Source organism: Eupeodes corollae, chromosome 1, assembly GCF_945859685.1.
Source record: "Eupeodes corollae chromosome 1, idEupCoro1.1, whole genome shotgun sequence".
Lineage (NCBI taxonomy): Eukaryota > Metazoa > Arthropoda > Insecta > Diptera > Syrphidae > Eupeodes > Eupeodes corollae.
This window is the reverse complement of record NC_079147.1, coordinates 180,599,739-180,625,444: the sequence shown is the minus strand read 5'-3', so window position 1 is coordinate 180,625,444 and position 25,706 is coordinate 180,599,739. Positions and strand designations below refer to the sequence as shown.

General features: G+C 32.5%; 1 protein-coding gene across 3 annotated transcripts in view; it reads left to right on the top strand.

Annotated features, from left to right (window-relative positions):
• Window positions 1-25,706, top strand: part of LOC129941647 (GTPase-activating protein CdGAPr) — a 173,575-nt gene that overhangs the window by 113,978 nt on the left and 33,891 nt on the right. The window contains exon 1 of one of the 3 annotated variants that reach the window (XM_056050338.1): window positions 9,254-9,437. The exons of 1 other annotated variant lie outside the window; for it this stretch is intronic. The gene's annotated coding sequence lies outside the window, so the exon portion shown is untranslated. Of the gene's footprint in view, window positions 1-9,253; window positions 9,438-10,299; window positions 10,404-25,706 lie in introns of those variants that run through there. One more of the 3 variants, XM_056050339.1, reaches the window with a different exon arrangement.

The window sequence follows — 25,706 nt, the reverse complement described above, 5'->3', positions numbered from 1 at the left end:
GCATCAAAGAAACTGAAAACCTCGTAATTATCGGTATGTCCAACCAACTGTTTTGGAAGGACCACATACGCGATGTTGTCAAAAATGCTGCAAGATGTTTGGGTTTCCTAAGGCGTCTTCCTTTGATCTGGCTTTTATCTAAAATATTTATATAGGTCAAAAGCTTAATCATGTTACTCCTGAAAGTTATTTTAGAACGTGAACAAAGAAAATTCACATTTATTGGCGGTGATATCATTGCTAAATAATTTACGCAGCTTAAACAACGTCGTTGTGTTTTTTGTCTTATTTTTACAGATAATGCATTAGAAAAATAGTAATTCAACCGTAATAATCGCACCTCCACGAATGCAAAACCTCGAACCCAACTTCGGTCGTACTGTGAACTACAGGGATTTGTTCTTTAGGCATCAGTCATTGCAATATTCAGGATAGAAAACTTTCTGCGATTTTAATGATCATAAGAATCGACTGTTTAAATCCGATCGAAATTTTCAAAAAACACTCGGTGGGAATCGGTATCGAGAAGTGTGGGACTCTTAGCACACTTAACCCACCGTAAATCAAAACTTATCTAGGAAATATAGATATATATATATATATATATTTATTTACATATATATAAAATTCTCAAAGCTTTAGACCGTTAGGGGCTTAGTTCTTTTCAATCTTCGAACATTTAAAACATTGTACATTTAAGAAGGTCTCCATATCAGAGTTGGTATGACTTTTGGAGTCTGATTGCGTGATATTTCAATTTGAAAGTCACGATGTAGATGATCGTTATTTCTTGTTTACTAAGGGTTATTTATTATTCCAACCTCAAACGGGTTTAAAAACTTGCTATAAAACTTTAGCTTGTTGTTAATAGTTAAGTCAGAGTTCTTTCTTATTAACCACTCCTTCAAGTTTAGCTCTCTTCTTTACTTTTTGGTATGCTACCATTTAAGCCTTTTATCCGAAGTCACTTCAAGGTATTTGGCAGTATTGGAGAGAGGTTCTAATGTACTGTTTATCGATTTCCATAAGCATTATTATGTTTTATTTTTGTATTTGTTTTATAAATTTGTCCGTACAAATACTTATCTTATCGAATGCATTGCAATTCTTGAGTATGCCTTCAAACTGAACTGGCTGGCACCAACATTTCATCAGTTTTATCAGTAAAGGCTTCAATTATAGCTTTGATATTCACTGGAATATCCCTTGAGTATAAAAGATACAAGGTTTGTCCTAGTCCACTTCTTTGCTGTAAACCGGCTTGAATTTTCTTTAGTTCTGAGAAATTTTACTCTAAAGAGTCGGAGTGTACCGTATGAATTCAATATTTATTAGTACTGCCTGGGAAACCCTCCCAGACCTATGCAGTTCGTACTCAAGTTCTAAGTTCTAAACCTTGTCAAAGGCTCGTCTGTCAATATGACCGTAATTCGATGTACTTGGTCTGTCGTGGAAGGTTTATTCATAAATCCAAACTGATATTTCCGAATTAATCTTCTTTTTTCTATTATTTGCTGAATGTTTTCGGTTCCATTTTTGTCGAAAACTTTTTCACAATTGGTATAAGCGTTATTGGTCTGTAAGATGTTGTTTCTGTTGGTGGCTTGCCCTGTTTATAGGTATAAGAATGATTTCTGTAATTTTCCAATAATGTTTCATTCACAAATAGAGCAGTGATAAGATCGTAACCTGGTACAAGCTTCTTAATCCTTTAAGCGTGGGATCTCTGGCCGTATTTGCTGGGAAAAACTTTTGCGAGATGTTTAGCAAAGTTATTCCTTTTTTTGTTTCGGACTTTCAATCCATTTGCCATCTTGAGATATTATTGGCGGGTTTTGTGTCTGGGGTATTGTTGAAAGCTTCGCTGCATTCCCTAGGGTGTATTAGGTAAAAACGACCGTCGTCAGACTTTTCACAAATCTTATTAGTGACTCAATTTTTGAACTCACTGATATTTTCTTTTAGTTTGTTTTTAAGACGTTTAAAAATTCAACCACTCGATCTATAGACTGAATTTTTGAGGACGTCTTATAAATTAGGAAACTGGGGGACTATATTCGTATACCAAATATTTTACATAATAGCATGGAAAAACAACTACCAAATTCTTCACTAGAAAACACAAGCTCGTTTGATGAACACTTTTAACCAAGACTGTGCTGCTTAGAGTAGATTGTATTAAACTTAATATTTGATCTTTTAATTGCATAGATAGGTACATTTATGGTATATCTGCATAAAAGTTAAAAACAAAAGCGTAAAAAAAAATGAGCGGATAAACCAGCCGTCACAGCACCTTTCCAGCTTATAAGTTATAGTTAATAGCTTATAGCCTATGCAGGCAGCTCCAGCTAGTTTTCCAATCAGACATAAAGTTGTTCGGTTGCATTGAGTTTGAAAAGAGACTCAATCGATTGGAAAATGTTAAGTGAGTTATAGGTTTGGTATGAATAAATTAATCGAGGCTTCGATAGAGGCTTGATACAAGAAGACAAAGAAGAGGAAAAAAAACCATTTAAAGAGCAGAACATGGCGTCAATATATGAACAGTGCTGCACCCTGCACCCTGTAGTTCCTGCACACTGCGATATAGCAGTTTGCTTTTGTAGCCTTTTCCAGTTTTGTTCCGAAAGATGGTGGAAGTTCGTTATATATGTACTCTGTTCATAATATTGATGGTTGATGTTTGTTGACTAATTAAAAAGTTATTGAACTCTTTGGCGCTATTTCGTTGTTGTTGTTGCATAGAGTGCTGGGTGAGGGATAAAAAAAAAGGTGTTTTTGATGAAGGTGACGGTTTCTAGTTACTATTGGTGCGTTGAGTTGGCGTTGAATTTTTAGCTGAAGTAGTAGAATCTTTATATAGAAACAACCCCACACGCAGTGTGTTGTTGGTAAGTGGTTTATTGCATTTTAAGTGGCGGATTTATATTTTGATTCCTTCCTTGATTCCTTGTGTCAGGTGCACACACGTTGTTTTATTACAAAATAAGGAAGGAGCGCAAGCAATAGGTAGTTGCAGGTGAGTCGAGGTATCGTTAAGGGTTTTGGAAATTAAGTTCATTTTTGTGTTCGAATATAAAAAGAACCACCATATTGATTATTATTTGATATAAAAGAACGTTTGAGATTCTTAACCTATTGAACTTTTTGAAAAAAGAGCAAGTTTAATTGTATGGCCTGATGAGAGAAATTAAAAATTGTTTTTTAGTTTTGAGTGATTATTGAATCCAAAGGTTTTTTTTAAATGCACTAAGTCCAGTACTCTCATCTATAGAATATAATTAAGACTAAATGTTTTTGAAATAATTGCTGTTTCACTGTTCTTGTTGTTAACGAATTTTTGGCGAAAATAAAGGTGTTTTTTTTTATTGGAGTCGTCTTTATTATGAATAACGTGCTCTTTAGGCTTTAGAAGCTGTCATCTTTAGACATTCGACAAGTAAAAACTAGACAATTGCTAGAAATCTGAGAGTGTTATTTTTTTAAAGAAGTTATCACAACTGGCCTCCAGGATCTTGTTATCCTTAAACCTATTTCTTTAGAGTTATTTAAAAAAAAGATCTATTTCGATGCTCCAGAATCGATTCAAGTCCTGACCGTGACGCTGAACATTTTATTCACATCATGCAAAGGTAACAAATATGATAAGAGTATTTTGTTAAGTGAATCGATTCGTGTGAAGAAATATGATGAGGTTTTCGTTGGATGTTAAAAATTTTTGACTAGCCTCACAAAGCGTCAATTTTTTTGTTTTTGAGATAGAAGTAAACAAGAAGCAAGATAATACAATTTCAATTGTGATTTCGAAACCAACTTTGACTAAAAACAACATGCGTAAACTTCAGAATCGATTAGAATTCTTAAAACATAGTTCTATTGTGATTCGAACTCTACGCCCTTGCTGTTGCTTAACTTTCCGAGATTTGCGTGCTTAGTGAGAGATAATCAAGCTCGCTACACTCTTGACTCTAGCACGCATGAAATCTACTAAATCTATGATGGATGAAAGCTTTGCAGACTTACGCTTTAGAGATGGAATAGACTAGAGCATCTGATGTCTTAGGAAAGAATTTCCAGAACTCTGCGGTACATAGTGCGAACAAAAGAATTGGCATATAGGTTAAGTGATTAATGAAGGTAAAAACAAATATTCAACATAAACATGTCACCTTTACTCTCATGGTGGACACTTTAGTTTTTCCTCTTTTATATAAATAAGCTGTTTTTTCAATACTTCAATTACCCCAATCCTTCTCCAGGTTTATTAACAACGTATAAAACTTTTCTCAACCAAGAGCCCATTGAAGCTTATATGGTTAAATAAAACAGGAAAGATAAAGTGAATTTTTTTAGAGGCTTGGTTTTCATGACGAAATAAAATGCATATAATTTAATGTTTTATCCAAGAATTTTGATCAATTATAAAGGTATGTTTTGAAAATGATTGCGAGCAAGTGGCTGCCACAGCGGGTTCAAATTAATTTCAGCACAGATGCCCAAACTGTCAACCAATTTTGGCAGAAATTTAAAATAATGCGCTATTTCTTATAAGGCCTCAAACGGCTTATTTACGTAGACTAGCGACTTTACATAACTCTATAAAAATTGCACAATCTTCGAGGGCTCACCAAAAGTTTCATTCAACAAATTGATTGATTGGTTGCGTCGCCCGAACCGAATCATTATTTTGGTTATAATAAGTGTGCAAACATTGTTAAAGTGTTATTATTTTTAAATAGCATAACCAGACTGAGTATAAATCAAATGATAGCTGTCAAAAAGACCACATTTTAAAAAAGTATTCCAAAGTTTGACAACCACACGTCTAAGAATAAAAAACCTTTTAACCGTTTAAGAGTGTTGATTCAAATGGTCAATCTAGAAGACAGACTCAAATTTTCGGTCGTAAATATTCACCTAGAAGACACACAATAAGAAGGTACAAAATTTGAGTTTACATATACAAATGTCAAAAATATCGTCCGTAGCAAACGAACCAAATCATTCAATTTCTAGGCGTTCTAAAAAATTTGGCATTGCTCAAGCCTCATTATAGCGTATTTTGCATAAGTTTCTTGGTTTACGTTCTCCGATTGCTCAAGTTTTCATGTTCTTATTGGAAAATCTAATACCCTGGGGTGGAATCGGCTAAGGTGATAGTTGATTATCAATTTTTTGATAGTCAAATTGACTATCATTTTTATTCCGTCTGTGTAAGATGATTCAACTCAATTCAATTCGGTTGAACAATTTCAGATTCAAATTGTCAAAATTCATTGTTGCCTTGGTGAAATTTTATATTGATTCTTATAAAATATCTAAATAAAAGTTTCAAATTGGCTGATTTTGAATAAAATTCTTACTTTTCTTGCTTTTTTTTTAATTTTGTAAGCTTTGTCGGTCACAGGAATATGTTTTTTAAAAGAAACAAAGTGAACTAAGAAAATTTTCCATTCGTTTGTGTAAGCGTCTGGTAGCTCTATTCGGAATAAACAAATTTGTTTGAAAACGACTATCACATTTTTTTGTGATAGCTTTTTAGGTATCAATTTGACTATCGCCTTATGTAGATCAAATTCGATCATTTTGATTGTCATTTATCAACAATCACCTTAGCCGATTCCACCCCTGGTATTTTTATTAAGAGCTAATTGGAAGTGTAAAATCCACATATCCTGAACCTTCTCTACATTTCCTTCAATTAATATTTATTTATATTTATATAGCCATGATGATGACCGACATCGTAACAAAATTTGTATAGCAAAATATCATCGTATCATTGACTTCTGCTAAATGTAAGGTTTTATTTGAAATCTCCCAAATCTCCATAATTGAAATCAATATAAGTTGAAAAAATCAGAAGAAAACATAAAATTAATACAATTTTTGGTGTTCCGCAAGGTTCCGCTTTGTCTCCAACACTTTTTCTCATATTTATCTTCTAATATGTTTTAAAAATGTTCGTTTCTTTAAACCTTTTTGAACTGTTGAATATATTTTAAGTTTTCTTCTGCTAAGCAGTACCTATTCAATTAAAACTAACACAGAACAGAACTTTGGAAGCGTTCATGATAAGAATGTAAACTTAACAAAAGTAAATTTCCAAAACGGCTCTAACCTTGCGATAAAAAGAGAACGTCGTTTTACCGAGTTCATTTTTAGAAAGTCAATTTATTTCTATAATGTTTGACAGCCTCACAAAATATCTATAATACAATAACTTCAATAAAACAAAAACAACAACAAAAAATTCCTTTTTATTCAAACAGACGTATAATGTACCAACAAAATAATTATTCTTATCCTTTAAGGTTCTTTATTCTGTTTGACTTAATTGAATTTCTTATTCTATCTTGTATCACATACAAATTCAAGTTGTGCTTTTTGTTTGTGCTTAAGTTACCTACCTATAAACTAAATTGACTGTCAAGTCCACAATTGGTACGTGCCCCAGCTTCAATTCTCCCAAACAATGTTCTTCTTTTTGTATTATTAATTCCGCAAGTAGCAGCGCCGAGTCGTCTTTCTTAGGCTTTAATTTTTTGTTTTGCTTCGTTCTTATTATTTGCTTTCGGCGTAAGAATGCCTACTTGTACATATTTCACATCTGCGAGTGATAACGCGTACGTCAAATACTTAAATGTAGCACAAAACGATATCACTGGATGGATATGGATATGGATATGGGCATGGACGGATATTCTCAACTTATGTGCCTTTAACATTAAGCGAACAAATCTTAAATACATAATTTTCTTATTTTTTTTTTTTGGTTGAAAATTAGAAACATTAAAACCATTCATCCCTTTTTATAATTGTAATGATCAAAACAGTTCTATTTTCCAAGTAAAGACCTTTCCAATAAAAACTTGACACCTTTTCTTTTAAGTAGAACGTAAACCATTTGTCATATTTCAAACAAATTTTGATCGGCTTGAAGTACAATGGAACTCGACATTGTTCACCGCATCCACGGGAGGAGTATATTTGTTGTACCCCATTTTCAATGACTCGGCGACATATACGAAAATTGTCGGACCAACGAGGCTTTTAATTAACCGGCCCACTTCAAAATGAAAACACACTTCTTCGAAGTCCACATCTTCCAATTTGGCCTAAAAATAAGTGCGTAAAAGCTGGCTATTCACAATAACGTGACAATCGTTATCGTCGTCGAATTAATTTTGCCCAATAACGCCGGCCGCCGGCATTTAAACTGGACCTTACGTTTTTTTGTAGATGAATTGATGATTCGTGAATCAAATTTGAATTTTCACCGGACCAATCACGAAAATTTTAGCTTTTTGACGAACGCATTGTGCCAAAAAGTAGATTCGTTTGCTCAATCGGAGAACGTATGTACGTCGTCGTCCCTTTAATTGGTTTATCGAGTTCAATTCTCGAGTTACATTGATCTTGTTTATGTGTAAACCAAGATCCTTACGTAAAAAAAAACATAATGAGGTCTAAGCGATGCTCAATTCTTGAGAACTTCCTAGAAATATTTCGATCGTTTGCTACGGAGACGCCCTGAAAGGCTTTTTCTTTTTTAATTTAAAATTTCGGTTCAGGGAAGTATTTTAGTTTTAATATTTTTCCACAGCTGTTAGACCATATCCATCAACTTAAGGGCTTGATTTTTTCAATATCCGAATATTGTCTCGTACATTTAAGAAGGTCTCCACTTCGCAGTTGCTTTGACTTTGCAATCGCAGATTAAGTGTTTTTAACTATTTCTGTAATAATTCCCAAAGACTTTGTTGATAAAAACTGGTTTTCGAACTTTCTTTTATAACATAAGTTTGTTCTGAAAAGTTAGAAAGGTCTTCCCTATTTATCTGTATTTCAAATGTAGTTCCCTTCTTTTCTTTTTTATGTGCTGTGTAAGGTTTTTGGCGGCATTGGAGTATCGTACTGTACTTTTAGAATTAGAAATTGAAGCATTATTAGGTTATGTCAGTTAGTTGTCCAAAAATTACTTTATCGACAGCATTTTTTGTGAAATTTTTGGATCTATCTGGCACAAATATTGAAATATCATATAAAAAAAGGGGGCCATGATAGCGCTGGTATTCAATAAAATGTCACCTGTATATACAAAATACAAGGTTGGTCCTGAGACACTTCCTTGGGGTATACCGGCTTGTATTTTCTTAAGTTCCAAGTAGTTTTGGATATACGGAGAGTTGGTTCGTAACGTATGATCTAAGAATATCTTAGTACTGTCTTGAAAGGTCGCTATGCAGTTTGTACTCAAGTCTCAAACCTTACCAAAGGTTTTAGCAACATCTAAGAGTATAGCCGTGCGTATTTGTTTATCTTCAAGTGCCTTTTCCACCACATCAGTAAATTAATGTTGTCTCACTAACACGGTCAAATTACGCGAGGAGTATGTAGACCGTAGGGCAAGAATTATGACCGAACATTGAAGAACATTGAACGATCTAAAAGTCGCGCTCATAGACTTTGAATTTCGGTAAAAAATGTTCGTTCGCGTACCATGATAAAAATGTTATAGAAGGGTGCGTTCACGAATTGAATTCAAAGTTGTCAAGCTTCTATTAGAAGTCCCAATTTAACAGGCTTGTATAACTTATATCGAGGATACAATCGAAAATTTCATTTAAGAACATTAATTTGTCTTTAATTTAAAGCTGAATCTATTGAAAACGTCGTCCACTGTATAAATACTCATTCCAGCTGCTTAGCGATGCGAAATGCGTATTTTTCTCTAACTCAGCTGTAATCATGTCATCGAAATCGATATAAATACTTGATATGCCTTCAAGTCAAGAGAGACTGAGTGTATTCTTAAAGACCCAACAATATTTCGAGTATACAGTATAGACCCCCTAACACCCTCCTCCACCCCTTCTGAAAAAAAGCTCGAAGTAATTTTTAGCAGATTCTCAAAAGGGATGGGCTGTTGGGGCTTTTGTTTTATGTTGAAGTTGCGTTGCTTTGCGTTGATGATTGATGGAAACTTGCCAAATTTTTAGGGCCAAGTGAATATGTAATTTCTTAGTTCGCACCAATCCCCCCTGTTCAACCATCGTCTCTGAATATGTCTCCTCCCTCAACCACTTTTCCCTTCTCCACACGTACGTACTGAGTGTGTTTGTAATGAGTATGACGACGACTGTGATGATGGTGATGACGATGGTGTGTGGAGTGTATGATGATGATGAGACTTGTGTGCGTATTATTGTCTGTTAAGTTTTTTAGTCTAACGGTACAAGTTCCAGTGAACGGTTCGTGCGATGTTAATTTGCTGCCGCTGCTGTTGCCGCTGCTCGTGAATTATTTCGAGTGTTTCGATGTTTTTATTTTTGTTTTGCCTAAATTATCGTAATAATTAATTTTCTTGTTGAGGGTCTGTCCGCATTGCTAATTGAACGAAGCCCCTTTTATTTAACGAAGAAACAAACGAGGTCAGTGTCAGATCAAAATAATGTGATGTGTGATGCATGCAGTGCATAAATGTGTGTTGTGTATCTCTCAAGCATCTTCTGTGATGTTTATCTTTGGTTATTTACTCTTTTTTGTTTGCTCTGCTAATTAATCTGTGACCTTCTTGTTTTTTCTCCCTCAAAAAATAATAATAATAAATATTTCGCTTAGATATAAATTTTAAAATTACTCAACTTCTGATGCACGGCACACGATATGGAGGGTTTGAATATTTTTTACTCTTACGGAATTCTAAGATACGAGAATTTGTGTTTTTTAAATTTCGTTCAGAATGAAATTCTTTAAATTTTCTGATATTGTTTATGATGAAAAATGCGAAACATTTTTACAAACAAATTAAAATTTATATTAAAAAAGAAGAGTTTAATTTTAATATTATTTTTGTTCTGTATTTCTTCACCCCCTCCCCACTAATGTGTTCTTTCCCTTCGAGCTTATGAACAATCTTTTTATTGTTTCTATCTTTTAATGTGGATGTTGAAAAAGTGATGTATGTGGAAATGGTTTTTGTCATGGGCTGTGATTTTGGCTTACGAGCTCTTTTTTTCGATTGATGATTTCTAGTTGTGGGATAAAATTTGTAAAAACTTAAAAATTACGAAAGTTTTTGGTTTCGCTGTTCGTTACTGAATGTGTTTAAAGTTTGATATCTTTTTTTTTATTTAATTCGGAAAGCAATTAGTTTTTAATTGATGAAGGAAGGCAAGAAATTTCGTCATTTGTTAAGAATGTGTGTGTTTTTTTTTTCATTTGTAAACTGATTTGCAGAAGTTGTTGAGTTGATATGAAATATGCGAATGATTTTTTTAAGCAGAAAAAAAGTGATACAAAATTAAATTATTATAATATTTTTTACATCAGCTAATTGCCAGCTATTCTAATGATAATCACTTAATTAGTTTGAAAATAATTCAAGAAATATCAATGTAAGTATAAATTAAGCTTGGAGAACACGTAGACATTATTAATTTTATTATATTTTCTAAAAATTTAATTTGACTTGGAAATTTGAGATTTTTATTATGATTTATCTTAAATTTTATACCTCTTTATTGTGTTTTGTTATTTTTGTTAATCTTGTGAATATAATTTTTGGGATGAGTGGGACTATGTTTTTTGTTTGACCGGTTGCTATGAAGGGTGTGGTGACTCGCTAAGTACCATACATTATTCCCACAATATTCATAATTAAATTGTAATGAAATAAGTCTTAATTTGTGTATAAAAATAAAGTGGGTGGCGCAACAGTCTTTCGAGAACTAGGGCCTAGTGACTTACAACTCTCAACCATTCCTGTCTATGAGCAATGTTGTCAGGGATCGAAGGGAGCTACAGTTTTAAGCCGAATCCGAACGGCTCATTTGAGAAAGCACTTTTTCATGATAAGAGTTACTCTTATAGAATTTGCCAATTCCTCGCAAGAGGCAGTACTCGTGAACTTAAGATGGCATAGGCAGGGATCGAACCCAAGACCTCTGGCATGACAGTCCAACGCACTAACCATAATGCCATGGGTATTATCGGCTTTTCGTGTTGATTTGGTGGTCTAATCTCAGCATAAAACTCCTTTTCCCTGAACTTGTCATCGCATATGTACTTACACTCCTCGTCAACTGAATACGCACAAACATTTTTTAATATACTTTATCTATTTTTTCCAAACAGTGATGGTTATTATGCCATGAATGAATCGTATAGCTTTTTAATGTAATTTAACGAAATTTCGCTCCACAATTATTTGATTGCAGAAATTAAGGTTTCTTTGTCTTCGAACTGACGACCACCCTCATAAACTTTGCGTACTAACCATCCCCAGACATTTTCTATGATGTTTAGATCAGGTGAGTACGCGGCGGCGCGGCGGCCATTGAAGCAACTGCACTTGACGCTCCTCTATCAATGTTTTTATTATGCGGAGGTGAATAGGTGCATTATCATGTTGGTAGGTCCAGTTTATGGGTTCAAAGATGTTAGAAAATTTAGGAACATTTCTTTCCAAAATTACTTTATACCCAGCTGCTGTCATTTTTGATGTGACAGCCTCGAGTTCAACTGTTCCATAATAACTGACTGCTCCCTATATCATGACATTAATATCCTTCACGACTATGATGGCGCTTTAAAAATCTTTTTTTCTTTTCTTAAGTCGTGAAAATAAAAGTTGAACCCATCAGGGCCATCGAAATTAACCTTTTTTTCATCTGAAAAAACCACGTGATGCCATTCTTTTCCAACTCATGTGAAGTCTTGAAAAATCTAATCGCAACATTTTCCGTCTCTCGTCAAGTGGTGGTTTTTTCTTAAGTTTCATTCGTTTAAGATGGCTTGAATTGTTGATTACTCTTAAAAATGTTGAGCAACTTGCGTTTACGCTGACTTTTTTTTTATTTTTGCCACAGAGTCAGAAGAATTTGATGCACATCTTAAAATTCTTCGTCTCCCAGCTGCTGTTGTTGCTGTTTTCTTAACTCTCTTCAAGTTTTTGCCGTAGGAATCTTTATTTTTCAAGTGAGAATAAACTAAAATTAAAACTAAAACAGTTAAGCGTTGGTCTCTAAGTAAATCGATTTTAGCTTTTTCAACACTGTTAAGACACGTAGATCTACCCATTTTTTTTAAAAAATTTGAAATCAAGAATTAAATTTAACTGAAAACACTAAAATCGTTAATTTAAACCAAGCACTCAAAAAAACTTATAAACAACGAAGAAAATTGCGTTGTACCTATTCAGTTGACTTAAAACAAACTCCTACTTTGCATATAAAACACTTTGCAAGTGGTTGAAGAAAAACTCACGGTTGTTTTTGGAAAACTCTTTCGGAATTATCTGCTTAACATCTTAAGGGAATAGTTAGCATCAACAGATGGCATAATAACCATCACTGTTTGGAAAAAATGGATAAAGTATATTAAAAAATGTTTGTGCGTATTCAGTTGACGAGGAGTGTATGATGAAAAAGAAATATAAGACATTTCTTTCATAATATGTACCCATGAAGAACAAAATCTAGAGCCTTTAGTGCTCTAAGTACGTTTAAATTTTTTAATTTCCTATATTAAGTTATTGTTATCGATCAGATTTATTTAAAAGAAAGTTTTGGGATTTCTAGATAAAAAGTTTTAAGAGAAATGTTCGTGTTCGGGTTCCCTTTTTTCAATGCCAATATCTCAAGAACCAGAAAAGATGTTGATTGCAAACTAATTTTGTTTTACAAATAATAAAATCAAAAGATGCATTAAAATTCGATAAAAATATTAAACCGTTTGTTTTTTTAATAAAAAACTAAAACCTAAAAAAAAATTGATTTTTGTCTCGAATGTCTCGAGAATCAATAAAGGTATTGCCAACAAAATTATTTCGTTCTATAGAAATTAATGTTCAATTTTGTTAAACAAAATCCGATCGGCGTTTTGTTATAAGAAATACAAACTTTCAAAAAAATGCTTTTTTTTAAATAGGGTTTCATCTATAATATCTCGAAAACAATATTGTTGTTGTCTTTTGCTTAATTTTAAAGAAAAAAAAAAACAATTTAGACCTTTTTTTATGACGAAGCACAAAAACCTACAAAACAACTAAAAACTGATAAAAAATTATTTTGGCTCAAGTGTTTTAAAACAATGAAAAATACTGACTTGAAACTTTTTTTTCTTACACAAAATTTAGTTATTTATATTTTGTAGAACTTTTGTAAACTTCAAAAGACGTACACGAAGAAGAAGTAATTAGTGTGAGTCGCATCCCAGGGTCTTTCCCAGATTTAACAAGTCACGACTTTGCCTCGAAATTTGGAGCTCAAATTGAATTGATTATGATTCGATGTAAGTTAAGATAGTTTCAAAAATCTACCACTTTAGACTGTTTATTTGATTTTTACAGCTCAAAAACCATGTTTTTGATGGCACCACTTCCAGAAAACTAAGTCCAAACAGACTAGACCCACTTACATTTACTCTTATAAGAAGTGATTTTCAAAGATCTATCGCAAATTAAAAAAAAAACACAATTTATAAAAGTGCATTAAACTTATTTGAAAGTAAAGTACCGTTGATATAATTTAATGTTTAAAGATTATTTCATGCGAATGTTGCTTGCGGCTGTGCGTCGAAAATTCCATCCGGTAAGTCCAATTGTGGTAAACTTTTTGGTAATATTCAGTGCGTCAATACAACTGGTCTGGTTGATATAATCATGAGCCTGAACATAGCCTAATGAAGGGTAGAGGCGTTAAATAGCACGATCTAGGCGACCCAAGCGTGAAATTTACTGTTAACCTAACTCGCCTCTCAATACGTCCGTTGTTACGCCTTCTGTGTTTCAAGTCATCCATTTTGCGAAAGAACAAAAGTTTTTTATAATCCCATGATAGAGCTTACCACCAATGTTGCGATTCGCATAGTTTTTCAAGAAATTCGGACCAATTATTCCGACAGCCCTTAATCTCCAACAAACAATGATTTTCTGGAAGCACTGATCACTCTTGCAATGCTTCTGGCTAATCTTCACTATAAATACAGCAGTTTTTCTTGTTTAACCAGTGAGTTTCGTCACTGAACATAATGTTTCGATACAAATGTTGATCTTAAGCTAACTTTTCAAGAGCCTATTCACCTCAAATTTGGGGTTTTAGTAGTTTGCTCGACTTTTATTCTTGCGTCAGTTATGTTTTGATAAGCTGTACATCTTAGTCCTTCAGCAAAATCTTACACGTAGTGGAGTTACAGAGGATTGATTGCAGACAATGGTGCCGAAACGATAATTCCCAGTCATCACTAAAACTGACCGACACATCCAGTTTCGACTATACGTAAGCGTGTTTTGGTTATTTAATGTGCAACAATATAAATTTGGTGAGAAATTTAGTCACAATAGCCCGAATAGCTGCCTCAGTAGGTCGATTAAACTGACTTTAAAATGGAAGAAGTACACATTGAACTTTGTTTTCCATAATTATTAAACGTTCTTCGTTTCTAAGACTTGGTAGATTCTTGGTTAAATTATAGATGAAATTGAAGATGTCTGACAGCGGCACATACGTGATCTGTATAAAAAACAGTGTTTCTGTTCTAGAATTTTATAAGAAAAGAAAACAATTTTTTGGACTTTCAAAATACTGTCACAAAATATTATCGCTGAGAAAAACTTTAAGTTATCGTTTTTTGAAAATAAGTATTAAAAGTATTGCAAATTATTCCGGATTTGCTACTCTTCAAAACATCAAATTTTATCAGTTGTCTCAATGCTTTTTTGAACTGACCGGTTTATTAACTTTGACATTTTTCAACCGATTTATTTCAAGTGTTGAATTAATGTGCCTTTGAAAATATATTCTAAACTATTTTGATTGAAAATTAAATTTCATATGTAAAAAATCTCTAAAGTAAAATTTTAATGTTGGACTAGTTCTCGGGTGTACATTACCCACAAAATATTTACAAAAAATGTAAGTAAGTAGAACAACAATCAAAAGCTCGTTAGTCCCTCTCTTGGGTAACTCAACCATGTAACACCGCAGTACTAGTATTTTTTTATTGTTGTTTTCTTTTCAAAATTTAATTTAAACAAATTAAGAATAAAATTAACCATGTTTACTGAAATCATCATCCACTTAGTCTATATGTATCTAACCTATAGTGTGTATAGAAATAGGTATCTTTAAAATTACACACGGTTGGTTGGCTTCCTCTTTACAAAAAGAAAAAAATTAAACCTATTAAACCATACCACCCGGCTTTAAATCACAACTGTGTTCACATTCACATTATGGGTCTGGGAATTAAAAAAAAAAACTCAAGCCTGCCCCAAACTAACTCAACTTTAACACTGAACACTGAACTCACATCCAATCCAATGAATGCCCCTTCTATGGCTACACTTCACGTCATTTGATTTAGTACATATATTTTTTTGAAAAACAAAAAACAGAACTAGGCTTATTTTTGACTAGGTTTTAAAATGGAGATAGAGGTTAAAGGGAAGATACATTATTTTAAAGCTAAAATCGGTTACAATCCCTTTAAATCATGGCCTTAAACTTTGTGTGTGGCTATTGACACTTCATTAAAATAGACAGCTGTCAATGTCATCGATTTTCAAAACTTATTTTGATTGCTGTCATGTGCGCTGATATCTAAAGACCCACATTTCCCAATAAAGATCTAAAAGGAATGTATATCTAAAAGTGTACATACTATGTATTGCTTACTTAGCGGAAAACTAAGCCAATGCTAAAGGTAAGTTTTAGACATTTAGTCTAATTCTAATTGGCCTTAAAATCACGCATTGCAGCCCCATAACCCCAATCAAATGACATGGAGTGTACAAATGTCACTTCTTTTTTGTTTTATTTGTTATTTGGCTGTGTTCACTTAACGTTGCAATAATGTTCAAATTGGAAATGACAGCGAAAAACTGCTGGCTCTCTAATCTGGCTCTGGCTGATGGCTGGCTATATGCAACCATAGCCATTGTGTCTCCATGTCACGATGTTCATAATACAACAAAGTCTGTAGAGTAAGAGTTAGAGCTTCCCTGATGTAGCATGTAGTCTATAGCCGGTACTGTACCTAGTCATAAAACCTACACGTATCTTTTAACTTTTGTAGATAATATCCAATCCACATGTGTAACGGTAACGGTATATCGTACAGTCGTCGTCGTCGTTGCACATGGTTACCTTTTAGCTTTGGGAGTTTGTTTAGTTTCGTATCTTTTGCTGGTTACTTTTTGTTTTTTTTTTTTGTGTCGCTTCCAAATATTATTATTTCCGGTCAATAACTTTCGATTGCTTGTTGCTGTCTTTGTAGATACTAGATACATAGATACATAGTTTGTTTTCGATAAATGATGATTTTTCATCACGAAGAAAAACCTAAATAAAATAATTTTTAAACCCATGTTTCAATATGCCGTAAAAAAGAGTGTGAGTGAGGTTATGTGCTTTGAGCTGAGCTGTGAAACTGAGGGCAGCGAAGGCTAACGAGGAAGCAGGGGCAGCATATAAAAGTTTCATTGAAATTTGTCAATTGGCAGTCGTCGTCGGCTTCACTTGGCTTGAATGCTTATTTGTTGTTTATGTTCAGTTTATGAATTTAATTTTCATATAAATCGTGCTCTCGTACCTACCTACTGGGTAAAAGTAAAAGTATCTTTTTTTGTATGCGTTTTATAGGTTTGTAGATAGGTAATGAAAATCAAAATTTCTCTTCCTGTATTCATATTTTTTTTTTTAATTTAAAGAGATTTGGTGATTGAGTTGTGTGCTTTTATATTCTTTTTGGGAAAAATTCCACGTTCAAATTAGACAAAGTTTAAGTCAGTTAAGACCGGTGAATTACTTTTGCGGATCATTCGGTCTTGTACAACTTATAGTTTCTAGCTGATTTGCTTTAGAAAAATAAGCCCACAATCGGAATTTAGAATATCACAAAATTCCTTCCAGATTTCATAATTTGGTGATATTTTTCGAAAAGTCAGCTGAATTATCGATCTACGAAAATCAAAGACTCCAAAGTATGAAACAGTAGAGGGAGGCTTTTTTTAATTGACATGAAATTTATCTTATTTGAAAGAAAATTTCTAATTATAATATAAATAATATGAGCCATGGTTGGCTCTGACGTAGTCTAATCTGGGATTATTTCGGTGACTTTTTCAACATTTTAAATATTGTCTTCAAATTGGTCAATCGTTTCGGGCATAGACTAGCGACTTCACATATTCCCATAGAAAATAGTCAAGCGGTAACATAAAAGTATGAGGTTGCCAAACGTTTTCTTCAATAAATCAATTGTGGCTCAAGCTTGTAATTGATTTGATACTAAAATTGTTTCGTTACATTTATTGCTGACACAATTTCAAAAAGAACAAGTTTTAAGTAAAATATTTCACAAGTTTCTGAATGAAGTTTTTTGATTTTGTACACATTTAAAAAAGGTTGTTTTTCATTCTTCTTCTTTTTAAAATCTCTCGGACAGTTACTAACAAAAACGTTTTTCATACTTGATCTAGTTTAGGAAAAACAAGCTTGTTTGGTTTCTTAGAAAATCGTTAAGACTTGAATTGTAAAATTCCCTTCTTGGCAGAATATTCGAAACTTTGCAAACATTTTCTTACAATTAGTTTTGAATCCATTTTTTCAAAAAATAATTTCTTTGTAATGTGAGATTATTCCAATTTCTCTTTTCTCCCAGAATCATTTCCTTCAATACTTCATTCAATTATTTTATATTGCTTTTCAAACAATCTAGAATTTTTTTTACAATTTTCAAAACTTTTCTGCTTTCAAATGTAGATTTTTTAATAAAAAAAACATAACAAATAAAAGTGGCAACCATATGAAAGTGTATATTTTCTTGTTACTTCATTTATCCGTTTTGAATTTAAACTCTTATTTAATTAGTAAACAAATTTTGGTTTCGGAACCAAACAAAGAATGAAATTAAAAAACAACAATTATGTACTTTGAAAAACAATCTTGTATTTCGGTCAAAAACCATGCATCGAACCAATAAAATTTCCTTTCATTTTCAAACAAAACAAATGGAATAAAATGAACAAAAAGTTTAAAGGCATTTGTAGGCTTGTTTTTAGAGTAAAATAGTCAAATTGTCACTCTTTGTAGATGCAGAATATTCGCAACTTTGCAAACATTTTCTTACAATTAGATTTTCAATCCATTTTTCAAAAAACTTAGTTGTTTAAAATGTGAGATTATTCAAATTTCTCTTTTCTCCCAGATTAATTTCCTTCAATGCTTCATTCAATTATTTTATACTGCTTTTCAAACAATCTTGAATTGTATTTACAATTTTCAAAACTTTTCTGATTTCAAATGTCGATTTTTTAATAAAAAAAAAACATAAAAAATAAAAGTGGCAACCATATGAAGTGTATATTTTCTTGTTACTTCATTTATCCCTTTTGAATTTAAACTCGTATTTAATTAGCAAACAAATTTTGGTTTCAGAATCAAACAAAGAATGAAATTAAAAAACAACAATTATGTACTTTGAAAAACAATCTTGTATTTCGGTCAAAAACCATGCATCGAACCAATAAAATTTCCTTTAATTTTCAAACAAAACAAATGGAATAAAATGAACAAAAAGTTTAAAGGCATTTGTAGGCTTGTTCTTAGAGTAAAATAGTCAAATTGTCACTCTTTGTAGATGTATTAACTTTTCAACTCTAACGTACAGATTTTATGTGATGCGTTAGTTTTGAGATGAAAATGGGTTTCGTCAAATATGCTCTGTTGCCTAAACGTCGTAGTGACAACGAAAAGAAAGGTGATGCTCCTTTAATTGCTGAGCTAATAATCCGATGTTTGTTTGCATATTAATAAGTTAAATGTTGAGCTGATAAGATCGATACGGTGATTTGATGTTCGTGAATTATGTCTCACACACCGGGCTCTTGTCTATAACATTAACGGTTACCATTAAGCATTAAATCCATTAGCATAGCAGTTTTTTTTTTAATATTTAAAAAAAACGTCTTATCAAATGATCCATCATTTTTAATTCTTGAGTCAACTTGACCTTGTAGTGGTGTGAACAAGGATCCTTACGCAAAACACGCTCTATTTTCCCAATTCTTGAAAACGCCTTGAAATTAACTGACGTTTATCGTTTGCTTTGCACGCTTGTATAGCAGCAATATTTTCGACCAGCCCCTTGTCATGCTTCATTTTCCAAGGAAATTTTCGATACACATCGAGTATCGTAGGACTCTTACCGCACTTAAACCATCGGTTAATCAGGACCAATGCAGGAATGATCAACAAATGATTTTTTCCTGTGTTCGTTTAAAATTCACTTTGGAGGAAGTTTATAAGAGCTCTTAGTTTCCAAGGTCCTGTTGTTCTTAATCTCAAAACATTGTCTTGTACAATAAAGGTCTCTATTTCGGAAACTTTGCAGTCGCTGATTGTGTGATACAGCGTGTTTTTTTAACAACTTCTGTAACCATTTTAATATGAATGTTATTTCTTTGTATGCAAAGGCAATTTAATATTCCACGAAGTTCTTTTGGACCCAAAAACGTCGAAGAACTTGCTTGAACATTTGTTTGTTCTAGATGGATAGGTGAGAGTTATTTCCAATACATTCTTCTGGACTTCAAGTTTAGCTCTGTTATTTGCTTTTTGATTGTGCTTTTTCCATTTAAGTATTGTATCCAAAGTCATTCGAAGGTATTTCAAAGTATTGGAGTGAGGTACTTCGGTACTATTTATTGAATTTGGAGCATTCATTATGTTTTTGCTTGTAAAATTGTTTCATTTGTTTTATTTAGTTTGAAACGCCATTTTTGCGTCCAAATGCTTACGTAATGGACTGGATTTTGTAATATTTGCCAAGCCTTCGCTACTTTTGAAACTGTCTGGTACCAATATTACAGTATCGTCAGCAAATATAATAATGAAAGCGTTGATAACCAACGGAATATCTCATGTATATATAAAATACATGGTTGGTCTTATGACACATCCTTAAGTGGCAATAGCTTGTATTTTCTTTAGTTCCAAATAATATTGGTTGAACCGAACTCTAAAAAGCCGGTTCGTACCTTATGATATCAGTATTTTTATAGTACTACCTGGGAAGGTCCTTATTTATTTGTACTCAAGCTCCAAGTGTTTAACCTTCTCAAAGGCTTGAGCAATATCTTAGAATATAGCCGAGCATACTTGTTTTTCTTCAAGAGCCTTTTCCATCACTCCAGTAATTTAATGTTTTTTCAATAACACCGTGACTCAAATTTTTGCCTTAAACTTGTAATAACCTACTTGCTTACTAGGTCTATAATTACGAACGAAAATTGTATAGTTAGCGCTCTAAAAGTTACGTTTACAAATTTCGTATTCCAGTTGAAATTTTTTATAATTAGCAGACGTTGCTCGTTCGTGTACCTTACCATGATGAAAAGGTTGGGTTTGCTGAATAAATTGACCATGACACTTCGACAATTAGTGAAAGAGTATGTTCACAAATTAAATTCAAATCTGTCAAGACTCTATTAGAAAACCCGTGTAATTCAACTTTAACCTTAATATACATTTAGCACCTTAGTGGTGAAGTAGGTAACAAACATTAATTTCATTGTGTGCTGTTCTACCAAAGCTTCATTATTTTACTTATTTTCTAAGTCGTCATTTTATGTGAACAGTTAGGTACCTAAATTATACCTACCTACACTTTTCTAACTTTGTTTATGATGAACTTTCTTTCAGTTATAAGATAAATGTACCTCTCAGTTCGTCGCAAAAAAATAAAGAACTTTAAAAACTTTTATAATGATGCTGGTTTGAAGATTTGCACACACAAAGTTTAAAGAACCTTAAATAATTATGCATAGGAGGTTCACAAAAGTACCTTCACCACCGTATGAGCGTGTATAATGTATTTCCTTTATTCTGAATGCGTTTAGCAATTAAATTCTTTGAGTGTAATTATAATAAGGTAACTGAGTTAGACTCATATAATTAAACAATGGGTTGAGTTAGGATATGGGATAACTTAATATTACTAATTAGGTTTGAGAAAGTTTTATACTCCTTGCAGAGAAAATGCCACATTTTAAATTTACAGTGCAAATTTAATTGTAAACGTTTTGTTTAAAAAAAAATATTCATGCCGATTATGGAACTCGCAATATTTTATTCCCGGGGAGTATACTCGGTCCGAAAAAAATCGTATTCGCAAATGATTCGATAAGGTAATCCCTCGTATGAACTGTAATATCGATACAAAGAACTTCCTTGTCATTTTCAAAACTGCCTTCCGTCTTATGTTGACCTTTTGAGAAGAAGTACTATCGGTTTTAAAAAATCACTCGTAAGGTACACCTTTGTTTTTTTATATGGAAATTTTTCTCGATATCAGTCTGGTTCTTTAGTCATCTCTCACTATCTTCTGAATTAACGGAACACACCTACAAAGACAAATGTTCAATAAACTTGTTATTTATACCTAAAACTTCTTTTTAGTAATTTCCGTAACAGTTTTGATGCCGATTCGAAGCGTCAAAAGTGATATGGACTGTGGATGCGTTACGTATTCCGTAATATACACATATCAAACTATGTTATCGACATTTCTGATGTTTTTGATCATCGAATTCTCAAATATTAGAAACTGCAATATTCAGTCTGACGCGATCGGCAGACCCCTAATCGGATTCTATATCGGGTTCGTTATAATAAAGTTATTAAATTGTTAGTACGGTAAAATACTATATGCAATGAATAAAAAGCTCGTGTTATTTGATGCCAGAAATATTGTAAAACAGACTTAATTTTCGTCTCATGAATGCGTACTGAAACCATAAACCTTAAAAAGCTTACAAAACAAAATTCATTTGCTACTTTCTTTTTTTCTTAAAGGTTATGTGCCAATTTTCTATAAAATCTTGAATTCCAGTTTATTTTTTTATAATATTTTGTATTAAAATATTAAATTAGTTATTAAAGTGGAATTTGTACTCATATCGCTATGGTTCATTACGAAACGATTTGCAAATGGCGAAACTATAAACACGTTTTCCCCATATAGCATAATTGGCTTAAACTCTCTCTCTTTTTTTTTAAATTCAAAACCCTTAAATTATTATTATCTTTTAAATTGCTTTTTCTTTAATTTAAAAGCTTATTGTTTAGTTCCGTTTGTCATTATTTATTTTCCCATAAAATTATCATTTCTTGTGTAGTATTTCTATACAAGAAATCAAGCTCTACGAAAATAAAACAACAAGTCAATCAAGTTTATGTATTTCATCTAAGTTCATTGAACATTTAAATATGTGTTCTGTAGTTTGTTCATACATATGTATTTTAAAATTTTCGAAAAATTAAGATTCCAAAACACATAAATAATAATAGATTATGGCAGTTAATAATAAGCGGTTTCAAATTAAAGCAAAATAACAGCAATTTTTGTTCTTTTTTATAATTTTTTGTTTGCAAATTTTAAAAAAATGTTTAAAAAACACGAAGATTTGAATACCTAATTTGTGGTATTTCTTGTCATCGCATTTTTGTGTCTTATTCATGTTTTGTCTTCGGCACAGCCTAGTGACACGCTTTAGTAACTTTACGACTTAATAATATTTATACTCGTATACTAGTTTTATTGATAGTTTTTTAGTCTTCTATCCGTAGGTATTTTAATTGGGAATTTTTTAACAATAACATAAATTTTAAAGACGTTGTTAGCTCATTTTAATTTAAATAAATTATTTTGTTTATTTGTCGGTTTTCTATGTGAATAGGCTAGTTAAGTTAATTCATTTGTTGTAACCATTTTATCCAAAATTATAAACTGGTTCTGTCTTTGCGTCTCTGTTTGGTTATTAAGGCTTTGAAAAAGTTTGAGAGGTTTCTTACAAACGTTATTCCCAAAGAATTTTCTGTTCAAAACCATCTTTAAGTACAGATAGCACTCGCATGTTTCAGTGTTCTTCAAAAATTTTGCTGAACTGTCGTGAATTTGCTATCATTTTCCCCAGAAATTGTCATTAACTTGAAAAATTATTGCGACACTGTCTAGGAAAAAAAAGTATTATAAGTGCACCAGAAGTCCAAAACAAATGCAATCTCAAGATGTGTTGCCATGAAAACATAAACCCTAATAATCTTTATTGCGTCTAATTTTCTGATCTGTTCCTATGTTTGCGAAATGACGGAAATGGGTAGGACCTGTGATTTTTTATCGAATTCATCAATTTCGGAAAAGAGCATTGGAAACAAGTTGCTATCAGATCAAAATGAGATCTTTGGCCATGATAGTCCAATGCTTAAACTATCATGATACGGAAGTACACCTCATCAAAAGTTCTAACTGATTTAAATGTTATAAACTCCATAACTTTGTCTGAAATCGATAGTTCACAATGATGACATTTTCATTCTAGAAACTATTAGGCCTATGGTCTTGTGATCAAACAACTCTCTAACAATAATAATGCCAATTTGAACTAATTTGAGAAAAACTGTCGTATATGGAGCGATGATAATCCTCAAGTGTATGTAGCGCCTTATGAGTTGGTGGAGTAATTGTTCAGACCTTCTTTAAAAACGATGCTGGCCAGAACATCACAATTAATAGTGATATAGAGCTACGATTACCTAACGTAAACGATTTATTGCGTTATTACTGATATACGACCGCAGTTAGAAAAAATATTGAACATTGGACTTCCAGATTAGTCTACGTATGGCTAGCTTAGCCTTGCCTGAAATTACAATCTCAAAAGAATTTCTTTCCAATAAAGTATATTCCATGTCAATTAAAAAAACGGTACCCTTTACAAATATGTCAGTTGTCAAATTATGTTAAGAGTTTCCCCATATTTTAAAATAAAATAATACAATGGTTTTTTTTGGTTAATTGTTCATCCACATCCTGCAGAGAAGTGTTACAAAAAGCACAAGTTAAAAAATAAATTTCTAATATACTTTCCCAAATGTCAAAAGATCATTCCAATATTGATAAAACCCCAGCCTAAAACTATATTCATCGCTTAAAAGGAATTTTATTTCTCTCTCAAATAAAAACAGTAACTTGCCAAAAATTGTGCTCGTAATCTTCAATCCACTTCACTCAAAAAATGAAGAACATAAAATCCTTCCTTGCTAAAAGCGTTGTAAATTTTATAACATAAACATAAACATTTTTCAATTTACTAATTCCTTCAAAGGTATACACTTTTCATATCGACCTAAAGTTCAAATGTACTTCAATAATGCATGGACAATAAAAGTGCCTATACCTTCTTTCAAATTACCGTCAATGACAGAACAGCAGAAATAAGCCTTTTCCATTTAACACACTAAATCCAAGTTGCTTGGAAAATTCCTCCTTATTTGTGGAAAAATATAATAAAAGATACACAAAGTGTAGGAAAAGATGCAGTATCATCATAATATGCATCTGTTCTGTGTAAAGGTATATGTATTTGTATATATACACGAAAACCAAACCACCACCAACTCCACCACTGCACCAATTGGGATGCAGAGCGGATGCGGAATGTTAAAATTCGGAGAGACTAGAAATTTCTTTTGCTTCGGCTTCTGCAGAATTTGTATGCAATGCAAGCATAGGGAAGTCGACGACAAAAGTTTATTGCATAGCTTGCATGTTGTAGCGCATGGAATGAAGCCTGCAGCTTGCAGGGCGCAAAACACAAGGATGATGTTGATGTTGCTCCTTCTTGAGTTTTCGTTAAAATACCTTGAATTATCTTTCCAATTACTGTGTTCTGCTTGTGCTGCTAACATGTTGTAGATACTTTGTTGTGTATATTTTTGGAATTCTTGTTTTGTCTTTTGGCCAAAAAGAAAAATTAAACTTTAGAAATATGCCCCTCCGAATGGAGGATATAGAATTCCCTTTACAAAAATTAGATGCTTAAAGGAAAACAATGTAGTAAAGTAGACATTAGGAGGTAATGTGAATTGGAGTTTGTATCCGCTTAAGACCCCAGTAAAACTGTTGTTAAACTTCTGAAAAACTTAGAAAACCTGGAATGTAACATCAATTTTGTATCAATTTAAAAGTGGAAAGAATGCATCGATATATGTAAACACACTAAAAACCGTTCTCCCAACAACCAATCTTCAATTACGGAAGTCTTATCTGCACAAAGAGAACTTTAAAACTTTAGACCATAAGCAAAACTATTTTGTATTCCAAAACTCTTCGAAAGTTTAGTTTATGGCTAAATCTACGTTCACAGTAAGTAAAGATTTTGACCTGTTACACGCGGCTTTCTTAAAGGCTCGTTTACCTTAAATATTAATTAAATTATAGAATTCGTTTCACAAACATTTGATAACTCTCAAGATTTGGAATGGGGTTAACAGAGCAATTTAATTCAATTAATTTCGATTTGTTTCTCAATGAGCTCCAATATTTAATTTCTTACTGCAGCCAAGAAGTTGTAAATAATAAACGTAACTAAGCTAGTCGTAAGCGCAATGGATGAATACAAGACGGCTAAACAGAATAAACTCTTAGTTTAATTAAAAAAGGAAAAACATCCACTTAAATTAGATTAGAAAAGGATTTTCATAGCTTTAAAAACGGAAATTCTTCTTTGTAAGGATAACTATTTTAACAACAAGCTTTTCGAAAACGTAGATATATCCAAAAAGGAATGGGAGGTTCTAAATCAAAACCAACAAACCAATAGCCGACTTGTTAATTCGCTTTTCGCAAAACTAAAT